This window comes from Trichoplusia ni, unplaced genomic scaffold (genome assembly GCF_003590095.1).
Source record: "Trichoplusia ni isolate ovarian cell line Hi5 unplaced genomic scaffold, tn1 tig00000389, whole genome shotgun sequence".
Lineage (NCBI taxonomy): Eukaryota > Metazoa > Arthropoda > Insecta > Lepidoptera > Noctuidae > Trichoplusia > Trichoplusia ni.
The window spans coordinates 19066-35500 of record NW_020800023.1 but is presented as its reverse complement, the minus strand read 5'-3'; the positions used below and the strand labels follow the sequence as shown (position 1 = coordinate 35500).

At 35.6% G+C, this 16435-nt stretch overlaps 1 long non-coding RNA gene and 2 other non-coding genes across 3 annotated transcripts; 1 reads left to right on the top strand and 2 right to left on the bottom strand.

The window, feature by feature from the left end:
• Positions 1 to 312: 312 nt before the first annotated feature.
• On the bottom strand, positions 313 to 1236 carry LOC113507043. Its single transcript, XR_003401789.1, has 3 exons — positions 957 to 1236; positions 645 to 757; positions 313 to 438 (listed from the first exon to the last, which is right to left on the bottom strand). It is a non-coding gene; the product is annotated as an uncharacterized LOC113507043 (long non-coding RNA).
• Positions 1237 to 12662: 11426 nt separating this feature from the next.
• On the bottom strand, positions 12663 to 12736 carry Trnan-guu. Its single transcript has one exon. It is a non-coding gene; the product is annotated as a tRNA-Asn (tRNA).
• A 2219-nt stretch (positions 12737 to 14955) lies between these two features.
• Positions 14956 to 15029, top strand: Trnan-guu. Its single transcript has one exon. It is a non-coding gene; the product is annotated as a tRNA-Asn (tRNA).
• The last annotated feature ends 1406 nt before the right edge of the window (positions 15030 to 16435 follow it).

Genomic DNA, 16435 nt, shown 5'->3' with positions numbered 1-16435 from the left:
ATTAATTACTACAATATGAATGTTTATGTTCGCGCCCCTCTTAATAAAGCACGTTTTAAATAATAATAAGTCCCATTTATAATAATGTTTATGATTTTAATTGTAACTTGGACGTATCAAATACAATATAAGCCTATTAACTCTAACTACTACTACTATTACTAAGGTCGTGCTGCTGATATAGATCTGCCTCACGATCGATCAAGCTTTTGATAAAAATGTCAGAATGAAATATTAATCAAAAATATTGCTCAGATGATGGATTTCAAGAATCACAATATTTTTTATAAAAGAACTAGCTCTACAAAAGTAATATAAAAGCCTGACAGGTAGATACGCACCTCATCGATCCACATCTTGTATCTATCGTTCATCCCGATAGCTTCAAGCATCGCAGATCCCTGATTAGTTTTCCAATTTCCCGATATAGATTTGCGCCTGGAAAATGTTTACTTGGTGTTACTATTACCGATACCCAACGTGATATCGCACTTCACACGTCTCATTCATAAATATATGAACGTGTGTTTGCCAACATTCAGGACGCCTGCACTGTTTTGTTTGTAATCAGCATTGCGCATTACTTTGATCTTTACTGTAGGCGCCAGACGAAAATCGATTAAATTTAGTGTGACTGCACTTACATGAAGGCCTTGTAGTTAGTGCCGATTTTTTGTATGTGGATGTCGTATTTTGCATCGATGTATGGCTCCACCGTGCAGTAGGTGCCCAGCATAGCCACGACCCCGGCGATGTCCTAGAAATGGGGAAAACGAATACCTTTACTTCATGCTACAATGAATCACTATAACATTACTGCTAAATTCACTTACTCACCCCTTAAATATTTTACCTTATTTAAATTTTCTGAGTAAGAACAGACATGACATCGTGAGATACATAATGATCCGTGTTTGCGTTATGTCCACAAATAATGTAATGATGAGCATCGTTACCTGGAAGTCAGCCAGGGAGTCCACTTTCACCTTGGCGACGCCGGAGTGCGCGTGCCCTATCTTGATCACCACCGGGAACTTGGGCGCCGTGACCTGCGACAATGATACCGGTCGTTACGTCATTATCGTGATCACTGAGCTCAACCGACGGCTTGCCCGCTCCCTAGAGGACGTTTATCTGTTGCACTCGTATAGCCATTGTTTAAAAATGTATCCATGCAGAAACGTTGAGCACAAGTTTTCTCTTGCAGTTTGCGATTACAAATCGCATTTAAATACAAAATGGAATCTAAAGTCTAGAAGTGTAGTTTTTGGTATAATTCAAACAATCAATTAGTTGTGAAGTATTATTTAAATCCACGCTGTTTACTAGATTTCTCAACTGCTGCGCAAATCTCTTTGAGATCGTTAGTAAGATTTATGTTATGATTATTTTATTTTGACATGAATTATTATTCGATTTCACTTGTTATGGAGTGTGGAATTAATAGGTTTTCCTAATGGTATACAATATTTATAAATCGGGATTTTCCTGGTTCACGAAAAAGGAGTTTAGGAAAATTCCGTAATGCTTATAATAAAACCTATTTTTGAAGCGGTATTGAGAGTTGGCACTTCGAAGTATAATTTTATAGCATTGACATTTGTAAATTATGCGCCACGTGTATGATGTGAGCGTTTCATAACCTTCGGTTAATTTCATGAATACGATAATAATCTAAATAGCTTCATAGCACGACACGATCATACACGTATTGTCACTAGATGTTATCGTATCTGTTAATCTGCACCCGCCATTACGGTGAAAGCCGACTTTAAAACAAAATCTAACAAAACAGAAACACCCATTTACGTGAAAAGTAATTTCCGTTTCTATGAAAGAGTATTATAATGGTTTCTTGGCGAATAGTTATTAGTTACCCGATACCATCTCATTGTAAGGAAATAATACGTTCGGTAAATAAAAATGGTTTCGATCAGACATTTTGCGTGCTTTCTTTTTGTGTAGCTGAAAATTTGAGTTGCGTGCGTAAATACAAACGGAAGTTTTAAATGCAATTAAAAATACCTGTATTCCTATTTAGTTTCAAAATAGACTTAGATAATCAGGCTTAGTTAAGTATGCATATATATTTTAACAACCCAGCCTACATTTATTTCATATATAAATGTAGGCTATGTTTAGTTATATCCCTTAAACATTGAGGTTAGTAGACAGGAATTATGTTTACTAAATACCCGCCAATTACATTGTTTGGATTAAGCCTTACTAAGTACGAAATCTCAAAGATCTTTAAGATAAGCCAGCTTTCAATTTATCGATGTTTGCAGTGAAATTAATAGAGAGTAGGCTTTAGCCTATTAGTATGTTGTGTACTCGATTAGAAACTTAGTGCTCACACCAATATTAGATTAGTATCGGGTTTCACTTTGTCATGCTACTCATCATAATACAAAGTAGGTACACAAGCTAGAGTCGGCGTGCCTCTATCATTAATGCTTACTACGTTAAATTATTTTTAAAAGGAAACTACGTTATTACCGCCGATTAAATATTCAGATTGAATAAATTAAATATAATAACTGCCCACCCTTGCAGTACAAGTCATGCTGGAATAAATTGGCACGGCTTCAATGCATAATCGTTGACTATTTCCGTACGGATAATTTTATATGCATTGACAATTAGGGCTGTAAATTGGAATCTTTACTATTTGTTATTGCACGTACCTTACTGTCGAATCTCCTTACTTTTATCAAAAGCAAGAATACCATTTCATTTATTAGTCATGTTTCTTATGTATTGATTAAGGTCGGGAAATGTACGAGAACGTGTAATTGGATCCGCAAATGTAGCGCTGGTTCGGCAATAGTGGTAACAACTGGAGACCGCTGCGGTTTGTTACTTAACGAGTAGTATTGGTTACTCCATAACATCAAACTGTATACGAATTATATTTTGGATGGGTTTCGCGTTGACAGCTCCTTAGTTTTTGATATAATACAGCTTTTATTCCTTATAGTAAAGATTCAAAGAGTCCTCTGTAATTGTATTGTGATTCTGTTATTTGTTAAAATTAAAAAGTGTCATACCAATATGAAGTTGGGAAAGGACTGGGATAGAAATATAGATAGGCAAGATCAAAGGTGTACGTCAAATTAGAAATTATGTAATCTCACAAATAACTCATGCTAGTCCCTAATATACTAGTATAATAAACTAATATGATAAACGGCCGGATTAGAGCAGTAGGTCGATACTTGCACGGGACAAATATTTTGTCGGGCTAGATATAGACTACGGTGGGTGAGATTTATGTTTGAGAACGCACCTACGATAAACCAAGAGAATCCTAGATGTGGGTCACTATGTTGAAGTTACCTAAGGACATACTTGCATTGGTTGAGAAATTTTAAGATACTATTCTTGTAAGCAAGTGTCGTTAATAATTATAATGATCGTTCCTCAAGTGTCGAAAAGAACATGACGACTTGCAGTTCGGCAAGTTTACCTTAGTTTTTTTTTGTTGTTATGTACGTAATAAAACTAACAATGTTAGGATAGAGACAATATATTTTTGCAAAAAATCTCAATCTCCGCTAAAGCAACATTTCAGTCTAAGCTTCCTAAAGGTATGGTGTGTAATGAATTTCTCTTTCCAGACAAACTCAACAACATGAGCTATAATTGTTCCATGAGCTATCCTAATCCTATATCGGTTTTTCGATCGGTCTGCATTACGTCTGGAGTTAGTATTAATGCGGTGTCAATCACGGTAGTGCAGCGGTGGGGCGTCGCCGTGGGCGGCTCGACACAAGTGTTTGACTGTTCGCCTCACCAACACGCACTTCCTTCTTTGTACCGATGACGCACGATTCTTCAGCGTAAAAAATCTTGAGTACAATATAAATACTATTTATGGACCGTCACCACAACTTTAGTGATGTATCTGCATAGTTTAGGGATTTACCATCACTCCTCAATTATTTTTTCCGTTTGGTTATTTGCGTTGGTCCTTTACTCAGAGTTTTGTGGTGTCAGCTTACATACAAATATGGTTAAGAAAACAGACAATGTTTATGAGTAATTGTTGTCAATATTAGTGGTGAGATAATGCTATTAATGTTTCCTATCTCTTTTGTGACGTTCTATGAGCAACGTTTGGTTGCGGAAAAGCCTGTTTTGTTTCAAGTAAATCAATTTCTAGGCGCCACCGTGGAATGGCACTCATTGCAGCGGCATCATTTTATCTATAAGTTATCTGTTGATCAATCGAACTGATAGCAGCTTGGCGGCTGTGGAAAGCATTCAATTCAAATATCGGTATACGCTCGCTGGACAATAGTTCTTAATGATCATAAACAGGCGAGAAATAATATCGCACGGCGCTCGATGGTGTATTTATTGTCCGCTGAGGACAAGACCAATAATAATTGTCATTTATCACTGTAATTGCCGCCTTTGAAGTTTGATGTTATCTCGCCGCCTTGTATGAATGCGATCATAAATCAGTTCTATGTGATCGGTGCTACATCAACGAAATTGAATGGCCGGCTATGTCATCTGTACCTGTATTCCTGTAATAAATCCGGTAATGGTATCATCGAGATCAATCACGGCTTGCCTTTGAATTTTCAACAGCGATCGGATTCCTCTAGACATCATCTCGTGAAGGTATGAAAGTGTTTTCACAGAGCTGGGAAAGTTTATTAAAACCCTTCTTTGATGTAAATTCATAGTCCGTCCAGCGTGTCATTGGAATTCTATTGTCCATACCTTGGAGTGAGAACTTAGCGAGACAAAAGGAATAGAAAGCAGTATGGAAATTACCTGGTGAAATGGAAAATTCCGATGCCAGATTAAGTGCCTACATGAAATTCTGGGCACCTGAGTTATAAGTTTAACTACTCCTAAATTTCTTGGCCAAGATAATGAGATAGAATTGTCATTTGTAGCAAAAAAGGTGCATATAAACATAGAAATTTGTTTCTTGATACAAAGAGGTAAAACGTCAAGTGTTTTCACTGAGCTATTGCCATTGTTTACTGTATGACAGAAGAAGCAACAGTATTATGGCTAATACATGGATGTGTTAAAGTAAATACTATAATTATTATGATTTAATCTTATAACTGCTGTTGACCTCGCTCAAGGTGAGATATGTATGTATGTGTCATCGACAGTATTACGTTTGGTCATTATCAATGCATTTACATTACTACATTTCTTACATCGTTGTGTAATAGGTGTTAATTAGGCAAAAACACATGGCGCCAGTCTGTAATGTACAGTTTAGGGTTTTGTGCCCAGATGGTAAAAACAGAAGCCCTATTACTAAGGCACGTTTTGTACGTCTGCCCATCGCCAGGCTGTATCTGAAGAAATGTGATAGTTAGATAGTTCAGTTGCTTAAAGATGATGAAATTATTGTTGCCGTTAAAACAACAAAATAAAAATCGTGTTTAGCGTTGGTTGATGCGGTCTTTAAATTTGTTAGGTGACCAATATTTTTTTCCAAATTTGCTTTTTATTAGCTTATTTGTACGGAGCCCTCAACTTTGCGAGTAAGAATCGTCTTAGCAGTTTTTATGAGCATGAAATAGTTATCCCGGGATCCGAATGCTGTGATTGTGATATAGACTTCAAATGAGATCATTCATTATGTACTTTAACACGATGTAAAGTGATTACCCTTTGGACTCGCTTATTCGCCTTAAATTCTATCGTGTATGTATCTTAATAGACAGAATTTTTGCTTAACATGTATTAGAATTCGATGACGAGAATATAATAATATAATGTCTCAACCGAATAAACATGCTGAGCTAGTGAAAAAGTTATAAAAAGGTAATCTTTTAAACAGGCTTTATTACAGAGATAAATAATGTTTCAAAACTAAAGCGCTATTTAACGTATCAAAAAGTTTATTAAATACAGGCTGTAAATCTTGTGTGGCTCCTTAGCATAACATTTTGAATTTGAAAATCAATCTCAACTGATTGTTAGTCGATAGGGACCATTGTTACATGAAAGCTTGTGTTTAGCAGTATTGTATACAAAATAATTTGACAAAGGAGATACGGGCTAAATGTTTAATTATAATGAAAGTACAATGAATTAATGAACACACGCTGTAATTACATTGTGATCGCGTACAGAGATTGGAATGCAGCATTATCATTAATTTTATATGAAATTATTTGGTTTTGGCATTATCAGGACTTATGTTTTTTTTTCAAAACACAACAAACGTTAATACTACATTTGATTACGAATATTTTTTCTGTCGTCTATAAGTTCTATATTGTCTGACCACGGAACGTATATATCATAATTCAATAATTTAATGTTGCAACCAATAATGAAACTGACTTGTAATTTTAACTCCTATTTTTTTTTCGTTTTAAAACTAATACTTTATTTAAAAAAATAACTTACGAAAGTCATTATTTGCCAATTTATGCAAGGCACTGTATAGTAATACCTAATGGATTTCCTTATTAAAGAATCGTATGAAAATTATTTCTATTGTTAATTCAAAAGGATTTTCCCATAACAGTAGCGGCGGTTACCTACTCTACAGCTTACAAATACAACCTCCATAGTTCAGTAGGTAACGTTTTGTGGTCTAGTTAATACAAGTATAATATAATTAACTAGAAGACTTGGATAACTGTTATGGGCAAATCTATTAAAATAGAGTAATGAAATACCAATTCATTATATTCTATGCACAATAACAGATTATATTTCATCATTCATACCCCTAAATGGAATTTCCTATGATAGAACGTTTAATATTACTTATTTAAGTTTTTGCACAATAATAATACCGCGCTAGTAAATTATTTTCAAAGGATGCTATCTGTCAACCAAGCTTACTAAAGCTGTGAGTAAACGATTTCTTTTCCCACAAATTTTTTTTTTCATTAGAAGTTTTCTATTCCGATTATAATAAAAGTAAACACTTATCTTTCATGCTTAGTTAAGGCATATCAGCAGTTGATTAAGGTCCATGTAGAAGTAACGAGAAATTTAAGTAAATAGCAATAACAGTTATTAATATTTTACATTAATTCCAAATACTAAAATCTCATCAAAATCATCAAATAAATTGGATCCAACGAGTTTATCAAACTGAAAATCAACGAGGAAAGAAATTGGTGTTCGGAATAGACCAATGCAAAACTAGCTTAAGCATCCATAATGTAGCTTTCTGATAGTATCTCCTTAATCGCTGTACGCAAAATAGGTTACCTACACTCGTACAATGCAAGGTACTTACTCCTGCTGTGCATGACTTCTAAGATACGGAATAGTCATGGTTGTACAGCGACCATGTCTATCTGATCTAAGCTGAATATTATTATTAACAGTGCAACTGGCATTTGACCCCCGCAACTCGATACTTGTGGAACACAAATACCGTAAAGCTAGATCTGCCAGCTTTTCAGCCTTTTGATGGTTACGACTGTCATAACCCCCAGGTATTCATATTACCATAGAAGATTACAAGCGAGACTAACAGCTAACTCTAACGGCGCACTCTTCCGATCCAAGAACACGCGAAAGATACCCCTCGTAAAGCCACCAAGCAAATCGAATTATTTCAGGTCACAATAATACAGGCTTGGTAACGTTGCACTATATGACAATAGCCTTATTCAGGGTCTAATACAAAGGAATAAGCATGTCTCAAACAAGCATAACCTTATTTCTCAAATTATATTCCTCAAATGTAGTCTCGGTCATATTGAAGCAAGTAAGTGGGAGGTTGAATATGAGAAATGAAAATAAAATTAGTTATTTAACCTTGCCCTGGAACTCTACAAATATTGGCAAATGGAATCTGAAGTCGTCAATTGTAGTCTCGTAAAAGATTGATGACTCACAACGTTTTCTGGTATTGACGCGAGCGCCGATCGACCGGAAACGAGTCGAACGAGAGCTATTAAGGTACCAATGGTGGCGGTAATCAACTCATATCCGAGATTAATAGGCCACCCGTCACCTGCGAATCCACGCGTCACTCCCACATAAAAGTGCCGTAACGACACGGCGGTTAAACAATATCCGAACAATAAAACCTAAATAATAAACTTAATTGGATTTCAGACTCTACATACGCGTGACGTTTCTTAATACAAAAATTTACTACCGTACACAGGTTTTCGGATATTAACCTTTTGGAAATTGCTGTTTTTCGCATTTTATGACTCGTAATAAAATTAAGATTTATATACACATCGCGTTTTAATTTACATTTTAATCAGAGCTTCTTGGTTTTGTGAATACGATTTCGTAGATCTTTAAAAAATACATTTTTAGGGAAAATTTCTAACCTTTGTGTACGTAACCTTAAAAAAAGAACCCTAGGCTTCATAGACGATGTATTTCTGTGGCTACTGTGACAACTAAACTCCCAGTGTAGCGACACCGACTCGCACTTGACCGCTTTTTAAATGTTTGTTCTAATGTTGGTAACTCAAGACCTTTTGTTTCCTTTATACGAGGATCGATTAAGGTACACATGCAGAAGGAAATGTTGCAGCAACTAGACTCGACCTACTATGATAAGAGATAGCTCGTGTCTGGAGACGGGCTAGTACTATGCGCATCGAGAAAATTATTGTGTCATTTGATATATTGCTCGTAATTATCGCGTTGCGTATAATTGCAAACTAAGTATCAATAAACGCTGAGACACGGACGCAGGAATTGTCGAATCACAATAATTGTTCCTTTTGTCTTGTGTGTTTTGTCTTTCTATTTGACCTTTTCGAACTTATATAATAATCCTACTAGTATTATAAACGCGAATGCTTCTATGTATATGTTTTTTATTTTTTCACACGAAAACCACTGAACATATTTTTTCGAAACTTGGTACATAGAAAGTATATTGCCCCGATTCACACAAACTATAGTTTTTATCCCGTTATGTCCCCGTAGGATTATTTTCGATTCGTAGCGGGCGGGCCCGTGAGCAACAGCTAGTTTAATATAAATGTTTCGTTAGAGGTTTAGTTCCCACATGAACTTATCAAAGAAAACCGTTTCACCTTCTTCGAATATAAATAACTGTGAAACGCTCTCCGATGCTCAAAATTACATGCTTTGTATATTCTAATGCAATAAATTACACACATGGCCTCACGGGTGCAGCTAGAAACTTCCACAAAGCATTTGGACAACACTATGATGCTCGTAGAGGTCAAAATTTATTGTTAAAATATAACAACAAAATAATATATTTCCTACATTTTGACGTGTTTTGGTACCTATACATTTTTTATGCCTATAACATAACATAAAGTCGAGGAACGCACGTAATATAGCACGTTCAAAATACAAAGCAATAAAAAAAGGTTAAAATAGATATGTTTATTTTTCTTATAAAATGCGCAAATACAAGGCATCGTATTGTCAGAAGGGGAACGGATTGTGTCAATGTCGGCATCAGACAGCTCGATATTCCTGCACAATGACCTACTTTCGATGGGTTTCCCTTTCATGGGACAATAAACAAGTCACACATCCTGTTCTTCGAAACAAACATGAAAACATGAAAACTCGCTATAACAAAGATGGTCACCCATCTATGGACCAACCGCGTCAAGCATAGCTTAACCTGTGATCGAATCACTTATGCGGTTATAGCACAGCCACGAGCTCCTCAACGAGTAATCTAGTCTAAATTATTTACCGCCACACGTAAGATATCCTACTCGCAGAATAAATAAAATTGAAGAAAAACTTCAATTGGGAGGAGAAAAAATGATGATGCTGACTCACTAATTTATTTCTCACCCAGCTCGTAATTTTGCGTTTAAACGTTGACTTGGATATTCTGAGAGTTTAATCTCGACCTTTATATTCTTGAAAAAAAAAAACATATTTCCATTCCACTTACAGACTCAAGAAACAAAAAGTGCCAGTATTAACAATTGTGGGCCATTAAAACATAACGAGATTACGTCTAATAAATAAACATAAGTCAATCAGGATTGTGAGACGGGCAAGTATTTACGAGAGCATTCCATTAACACAAATGGTACCATCAACTATGAAAATAATCTTAATGTAGCTAATAGGAGAAATACTTATTATACAGTAAGAGGAAAATGTTTTGTATTATCTCGTTGTTGACAAAACTAATAATTATAATAGAAAAGGAAATACTTTCTATATAATTCTTGATGATAAAGCTTGCGTGACTGTCTAGCTAGAAGATCTCTTCGAGTGGTCTGTGTCTTGAGCGTGGTGAACGGAATCCTCTTTGTAATCTGTCCTTGTTAGCAGGTTGTATCTCAAGAATCATAATAGATAGTCTATTGAAATTTCTATATATTCTGTGTTTTTTTGTAATAACAAGATGTTTGTACTGTCCTTTGGAAGCGTGACATTTTTTTGTAGGAATTTTGTTTTGTTTAGTCTAAGTTTTCTAACCATTTGTGTCACGAGTCCGACTCGCACTTGATCAGTATCATCTTTAATTTTTATTTACAAGATAGGATAAAAACTAATTATTGGATATTTTTTTAAATCTATGGTTTCAGCTAATAAGGTTTTTTTTATCAAATACTCACTTCCACCAACCACTTCAAACATGGGACACCCAGTAAAATTCACTGAGGAAAGACAAACAGTATTCCCCATAATCAAATGCCATAGCACTAAAAACACTAACGCAAAAAAAAATCAGAGCAAGTTATAACAACACTTAGACAAAACTTAACTATTGTATACAAAAGAGTATTTATTCGGAGCGTTCTTATCGTCTTATCTATAGAAGGATCATTATCCAATGCATTGGAGCTTAAAATAAAATTGGATTAACTTGAGTAGTTCGAAGGGGTTTACTTACAAGTACTTACCGTTATTTATTATTTCATGTTCATTCTGTAGAAGCTGTGAATTAACTCCCTTGCCATTTGAACAAACTGATTTTGAAATTTAATAGGAATAATCGCGTACAAGCGTATTTTTTAAATTTTATATCAATAATAAGCTTTTCAAGCATTCAGGGATTGCAGAGGTTCCTTCATTGCAGAGGTTTTAGCACTTAAGACTATGTTTATATTCTGTGACTAAAGATATAAAAATATTGCAGATTCGTAGTGGAAATAGGTGGAATGGTAAGGACTGAAAATCTTTATCTTATTGTAACATTTATATTACATCGCGTGGTTCACCAGTGGTTATTTATGCACTTTCTTACACACTTCTTTTCTTTTTGTTTGCACGAGTGCCATATAAATTTATACCTGATACAGATTTGATGCCTAGGACAGTAAAGTGACTTTTTTAAATTTATATGTTTTTTCTTACGACCCATCACTGATGAACGGTGAAGGATACATCATGACGAACAATTTATTGCTAGCGTAGTGATCAATGTTCAAACCTCACCGATATCAAAGGTGACCTGTCCCTACCACTGGGACATATATAGGCTTGATTGGTGATATATTACAAATACTTTATGAATACTGTTTGTGTTTGTCCCTGAGGCTGTTATTGAAGTTTCAATAGACAAAGATATACAGAAGCCTACCCCACCTCACTCGCCTACCACGGCCACCCGCCTAGCAAAACTTCAGTAATTGAGTGAAAGAGACGGCATTTTATACCATGTAATACTATCTCTCTTCCACAACTACAAGATTCTTATTTTGAAATGGTAAGAAGGCTTTAAGACAAGAACTACACATTGGATAACAAGCAATGTATAATATCCTCTATCCAATAGTTTAGGGCTCCCATTCATGGTGTATTATATACCATATGCTATGCTATGCTATGCATGCTATTCCATGCATCAGTGAGCAAGAGACGCACATCTAATATGTCCTCAAAGCTGGTCAATGCTATTTACATTTTGCGATTGCATTCGATCGACCTAAGAGGCTTATTGAAGTGCACAGCATACGTTGCCTGTTTTATGTGCAATGTAAATTGTATTAGTGTTTTAAGTAAGTAGTGTACACCAAACTGTAATATTTGTTTCAAAATTTTTGTATAATGATGTAGATTTTTTTTATGTAAAAGACTAGCTGACCCAGTAAAAGTTTTTTTACTATACTAATGTTCAGGTAAATAAAAAAGGTGGAGGTATGAAAAATACATACTGTCCTATTTTCAGACCTATCACACCCTATCACAAACAATTTGCACACAAAAATTCATGAGAATCGGTCGAGCCGTTTCGGAAGAGTCCAAATTCGTATACCGAGATCGTGACACGAGAATGGGTAAAAAAGAACATGGATGGTAGATTGATAGACCTTAAAGGAGGAAACAAACACCTTTGCCCTGCAGTGGGACAGTAATGGCTGATAATAATAATGAGTAAACGCCTGAACATTTTTTGTGGGTTTCGGAGCACTGATAATACTTTGCTTATCTTTTCATTAACTTAACTGCAAATTGCATTGCATTTAATTTTAAAATAATGATAATATTCAGTTCGACATCAATTATCATGTAATTTTAAATTTAATATTTGTTGTGAATACATATTTGACTTTACTAGAATAGAGACATACCTACTTATAAAAATTGAAACAAGATAAATGATCACAAAAAGAAGAGATTTCTTAGTGATATTAATTGAAATATTTTTATTCAAATGAGGGATGTTATTTAATTTGTACAGCAATGTTATAGTCATACGGAATGTGTTTTAAACGTAAAAAGAATATCGCCCCCGGGTGGGCTCGAACCACCAACCTTTCGGTTAACAGCCGAACGCGCTAGCCAATTGCGCCACGGAGGCGATGATTTTAGAGCGCCAAAATAAGGTTCACTATATTTTAATATTATTTTTTAATGCAAATGCGTAATTTTTTTTTTTCAAAGTCGCATATTTTTTTACAAAAATACATTCATTATTTGTTCAGCGACTCATGTAACGCTAGTCTTGCAATATCCGAAGCTTTATAAAAAAAAATGTTTTTCTTGCTATCATCAATCACATCTCTTGTTACATCACATAATGTCTAATTAAAAAATAACTGCAAATATTAAAGGGGCATTCAAACAATACAACAATCATTCTAATTAACAATCATCTTAATCATATAGATAAATATAATTATTTAAACAAGCTATGTTTATTTTAACAATGAAAAACAAAGACCAACTGTGAGGACTGTATTATCATATGTTTTCAATTTTTCAATTTTCAAAAGATCCCAAATCGTTTTGGCAATACATCAGGACAAAGAGAAATAGAATTAATAGGCAGAGTATCATAAAGGATGGTCAACATCTGAGTGACTATGAATGTGCAAAACATTTTGCAGAATTTTTTGAGTCGGTTTATACAAAAGACCGACCTAGATTAGATGCGCAGGCGGCGGCGGCGGAGGCGGGCGCGACTAGTGCGCGCGTTCATATAGGGACTTTAGGTATCAAAGAGGTACGGGAAGCTCTCATGAATCTTAAAGCGAAACGATCATCTGGCCCCGACGGAATACCAGCATTTCTATTCCGAGATTGTGGCAGGGTACTAGCAGAACCGCTTCAATATATTTTTAACAACTGTTTAGAAAAGGAGATCTTTCCTGCGAGGTGGAAGACCACGCGTGTTATTCCCGTACCTAAAGGTAAGTTAGGTCCAGATGTCACGAATTATAGGCCAGTAGCAGTACTGTCAACAACGGCCAAAGTGTTTGAGTCTGCCATTCAACGCTGCATACAAAGGCAAGTTAAGGTGCAGCTGTCAGACTCACAACATGGATTCCGGCCCGAGCGCAGCACTGCTACAAACTTACTAAACTTCATGGGGCAGGTCGTGCCAGCTGTGGATGCAGGTGTTCAGGTGGACGCGGCCTACTTCGATTTCCAGAAGGCATTCGATAAGGTTGATAACGACATACTTTTAAAAGTATGTCGTTATCAACCTTATCGAATGCCTTCTGGAAATCGAAGTAGGCCGCGTCCACCTGAACACCTGCATCCACAGCTGGCACGACCTGCCCCATGAAGTTTAGTAAGTTTGTAGCAGTGCTGCGCTCGGGCCGGAATCCATGTTGTGAGTCTGACAGCTGCACCTTAACTTGCCTTTGTATGCAGCGTTGAATGGCAGACTCAAACACTTTGGCCGTTGTTGACAGTACTGCTACTGGCCTATAATTCGTGACATCTGGACCTAACTTACCTTTAGGTACGGGAATAACACGCGTGGTCTTCCACCTCGCAGGAAAGATCTCCTTTTCTAAACAGTTGTTAAAAATATATTGAAGCGGTTCTGCTAGTACCCTGCCACAATCTCGGAATAGAAATGCTGGTATTCCGTCGGGGCCAGATGATCGTTTCGCTTTAAGATTCATGAGAGCTTCCCGTACCTCTTTGATACCTAAAGTCCCTATATGAACGCGCGCACTAGTCGCGCCCGCCTCCGCCGCCGCCGCCTGCGCATCTAATCTAGGTCGGTCTTTTGTATAAACCGACTCAAAAAATTCTGCAAAATGTTTTGCACATTCATAGTCACTCAGATGTTGACCATCCTTTATGATACTCTGCCTATTAATTCTATTTCTCTTTGTCCTGATGTATTGCCAAAACGATTTGGGATCTTTTGAAAATTGAAAAATTGAAAACATATGATAATACAGTCCTCACAGTTGGTCTTTGTTTTTCATTGTTAAAATAAACATAGCTTGTTTAAATAATTATATTTATCTATATGATTAAGATGATTGTTAATTAGAATGATTGTTGTATTGTTTGAATGCCCCTTTAATATTTGCAGTTATTTTTTAATTAGACATTATGTGATGTAACAAGAGATGTGATTGATGATAGCAAGAAAAACATTTTTTTTTTATAAAGCTTCGGATATTGCAAGACTAGCGTTACATGAGTCGCTGAACAAATAATGAATGTATTTTTGTAAAAAAATATGCGACTTTGAAAAAAAAAAATTACGCATTTGCATTAAAAAATAATATTAAAATATAGTGAACCTTATTTTGGCGCTCTAAAATCATCGCCTCCGTGGCGCAATTGGCTAGCGCGTTCGGCTGTTAACCGAAAGGTTGGTGGTTCGAGCCCACCCGGGGGCGATATTCTTTTTACGTTTAAAACACATTCCGTATGACTATAACATTGCTGTACAAATTAAATAACATCCCTCATTTGAATAAAAATATTTCAATTAATATCACTAAGAAATCTCTTCTTTTTGTGATCATTTATCTTGTTTCAATTTTTATAAGTAGGTATGTCTCTATTCTAGTAAAGTCAAATATGTATTCACAACAAATATTAAATTTAAAATTACATGATAATTGATGTCGAACTGAATATTATCATTATTTTAAAATTAAATGCAATGCAATTTGCAGTTAAGTTAATGAAAAGATAAGCAAAGTATTATCAGTGCTCCGAAACCCACAAAAAATGTTCAGGCGTTTACTCATTATTATTATCAGCCATTACTGTCCCACTGCAGGGCAAAGGTGTTTGTTTCCTCCTTTAAGGTCTATCAATCTACCATCCATGTTCTTTTTTACCCATTCTCGTGTCACGATCTCGGTATACGAATTTGGACTCTTCCGAAACGGCTCGACCGATTCTCATGAATTTTTGTGTGCAAATTGTTTGTGATAGGGTGTGATAGGTCTGAAAATAGGACAGTATGTATTTTTCATACCTCCACCTTTTTTATTTACCTGAACATTAGTATAGTAAAAAAACTTTTACTGGGTCAGCTAGTCTTTTACATAAAAAAAATCTACATCATTATACAAAAATTTTGAAACAAATATTACAGTTTGGTGTACACTACTTACTTAAAACACTAATACAATTTACATTGCACATAAAACAGGCAACGTATGCTGTGCACTTCAATAAGCCTCTTAGGTCGATCGAATGCAATCGCAAAATGTAAATAGCATTGACCAGCTTTGAGGACATATTAGATGTGCGTCTCTTGCTCACTGATGCATGGAATAGCATGCATAGCATAGCATAGCATATGGTATATAATACACCATGAATGGGAGCCCTAAACTATTGGATAGAGGATATTATACATTGCTTGTTATCCAATGTGTAGTTCTTGTCTTAAAGCCTTCTTACCATTTCAAAATAAGAATCTTGTAGTTGTGGAAGAGAGATAGTATTACATGGTATAAAATGCCGTCTCTTTCACTCAATTACTGAAGTTTTGCTAGGCGGGTGGCCGTGGTAGGCGAGTGAGGTGGGGTAGGCTTCTGTATATCTTTGTCTATTGAAACTTCAATAACAGCCTCAGGGACAAACACAAACAGTATTCATAAAGTATTTGTAATATATCACCAATCAAGCCTATATATGTCCCAGTGGTAGGGACAGGTCACCTTTGATATCGGTGAGGTTTGAACATTGATCACTACGCTAGCAATAAATTGTTCGTCATGATGTATCCTTCACCGTTCATCAGTGATGGGTCGTAAGAAAAAACATATAAATTTAAAAAAGTCAC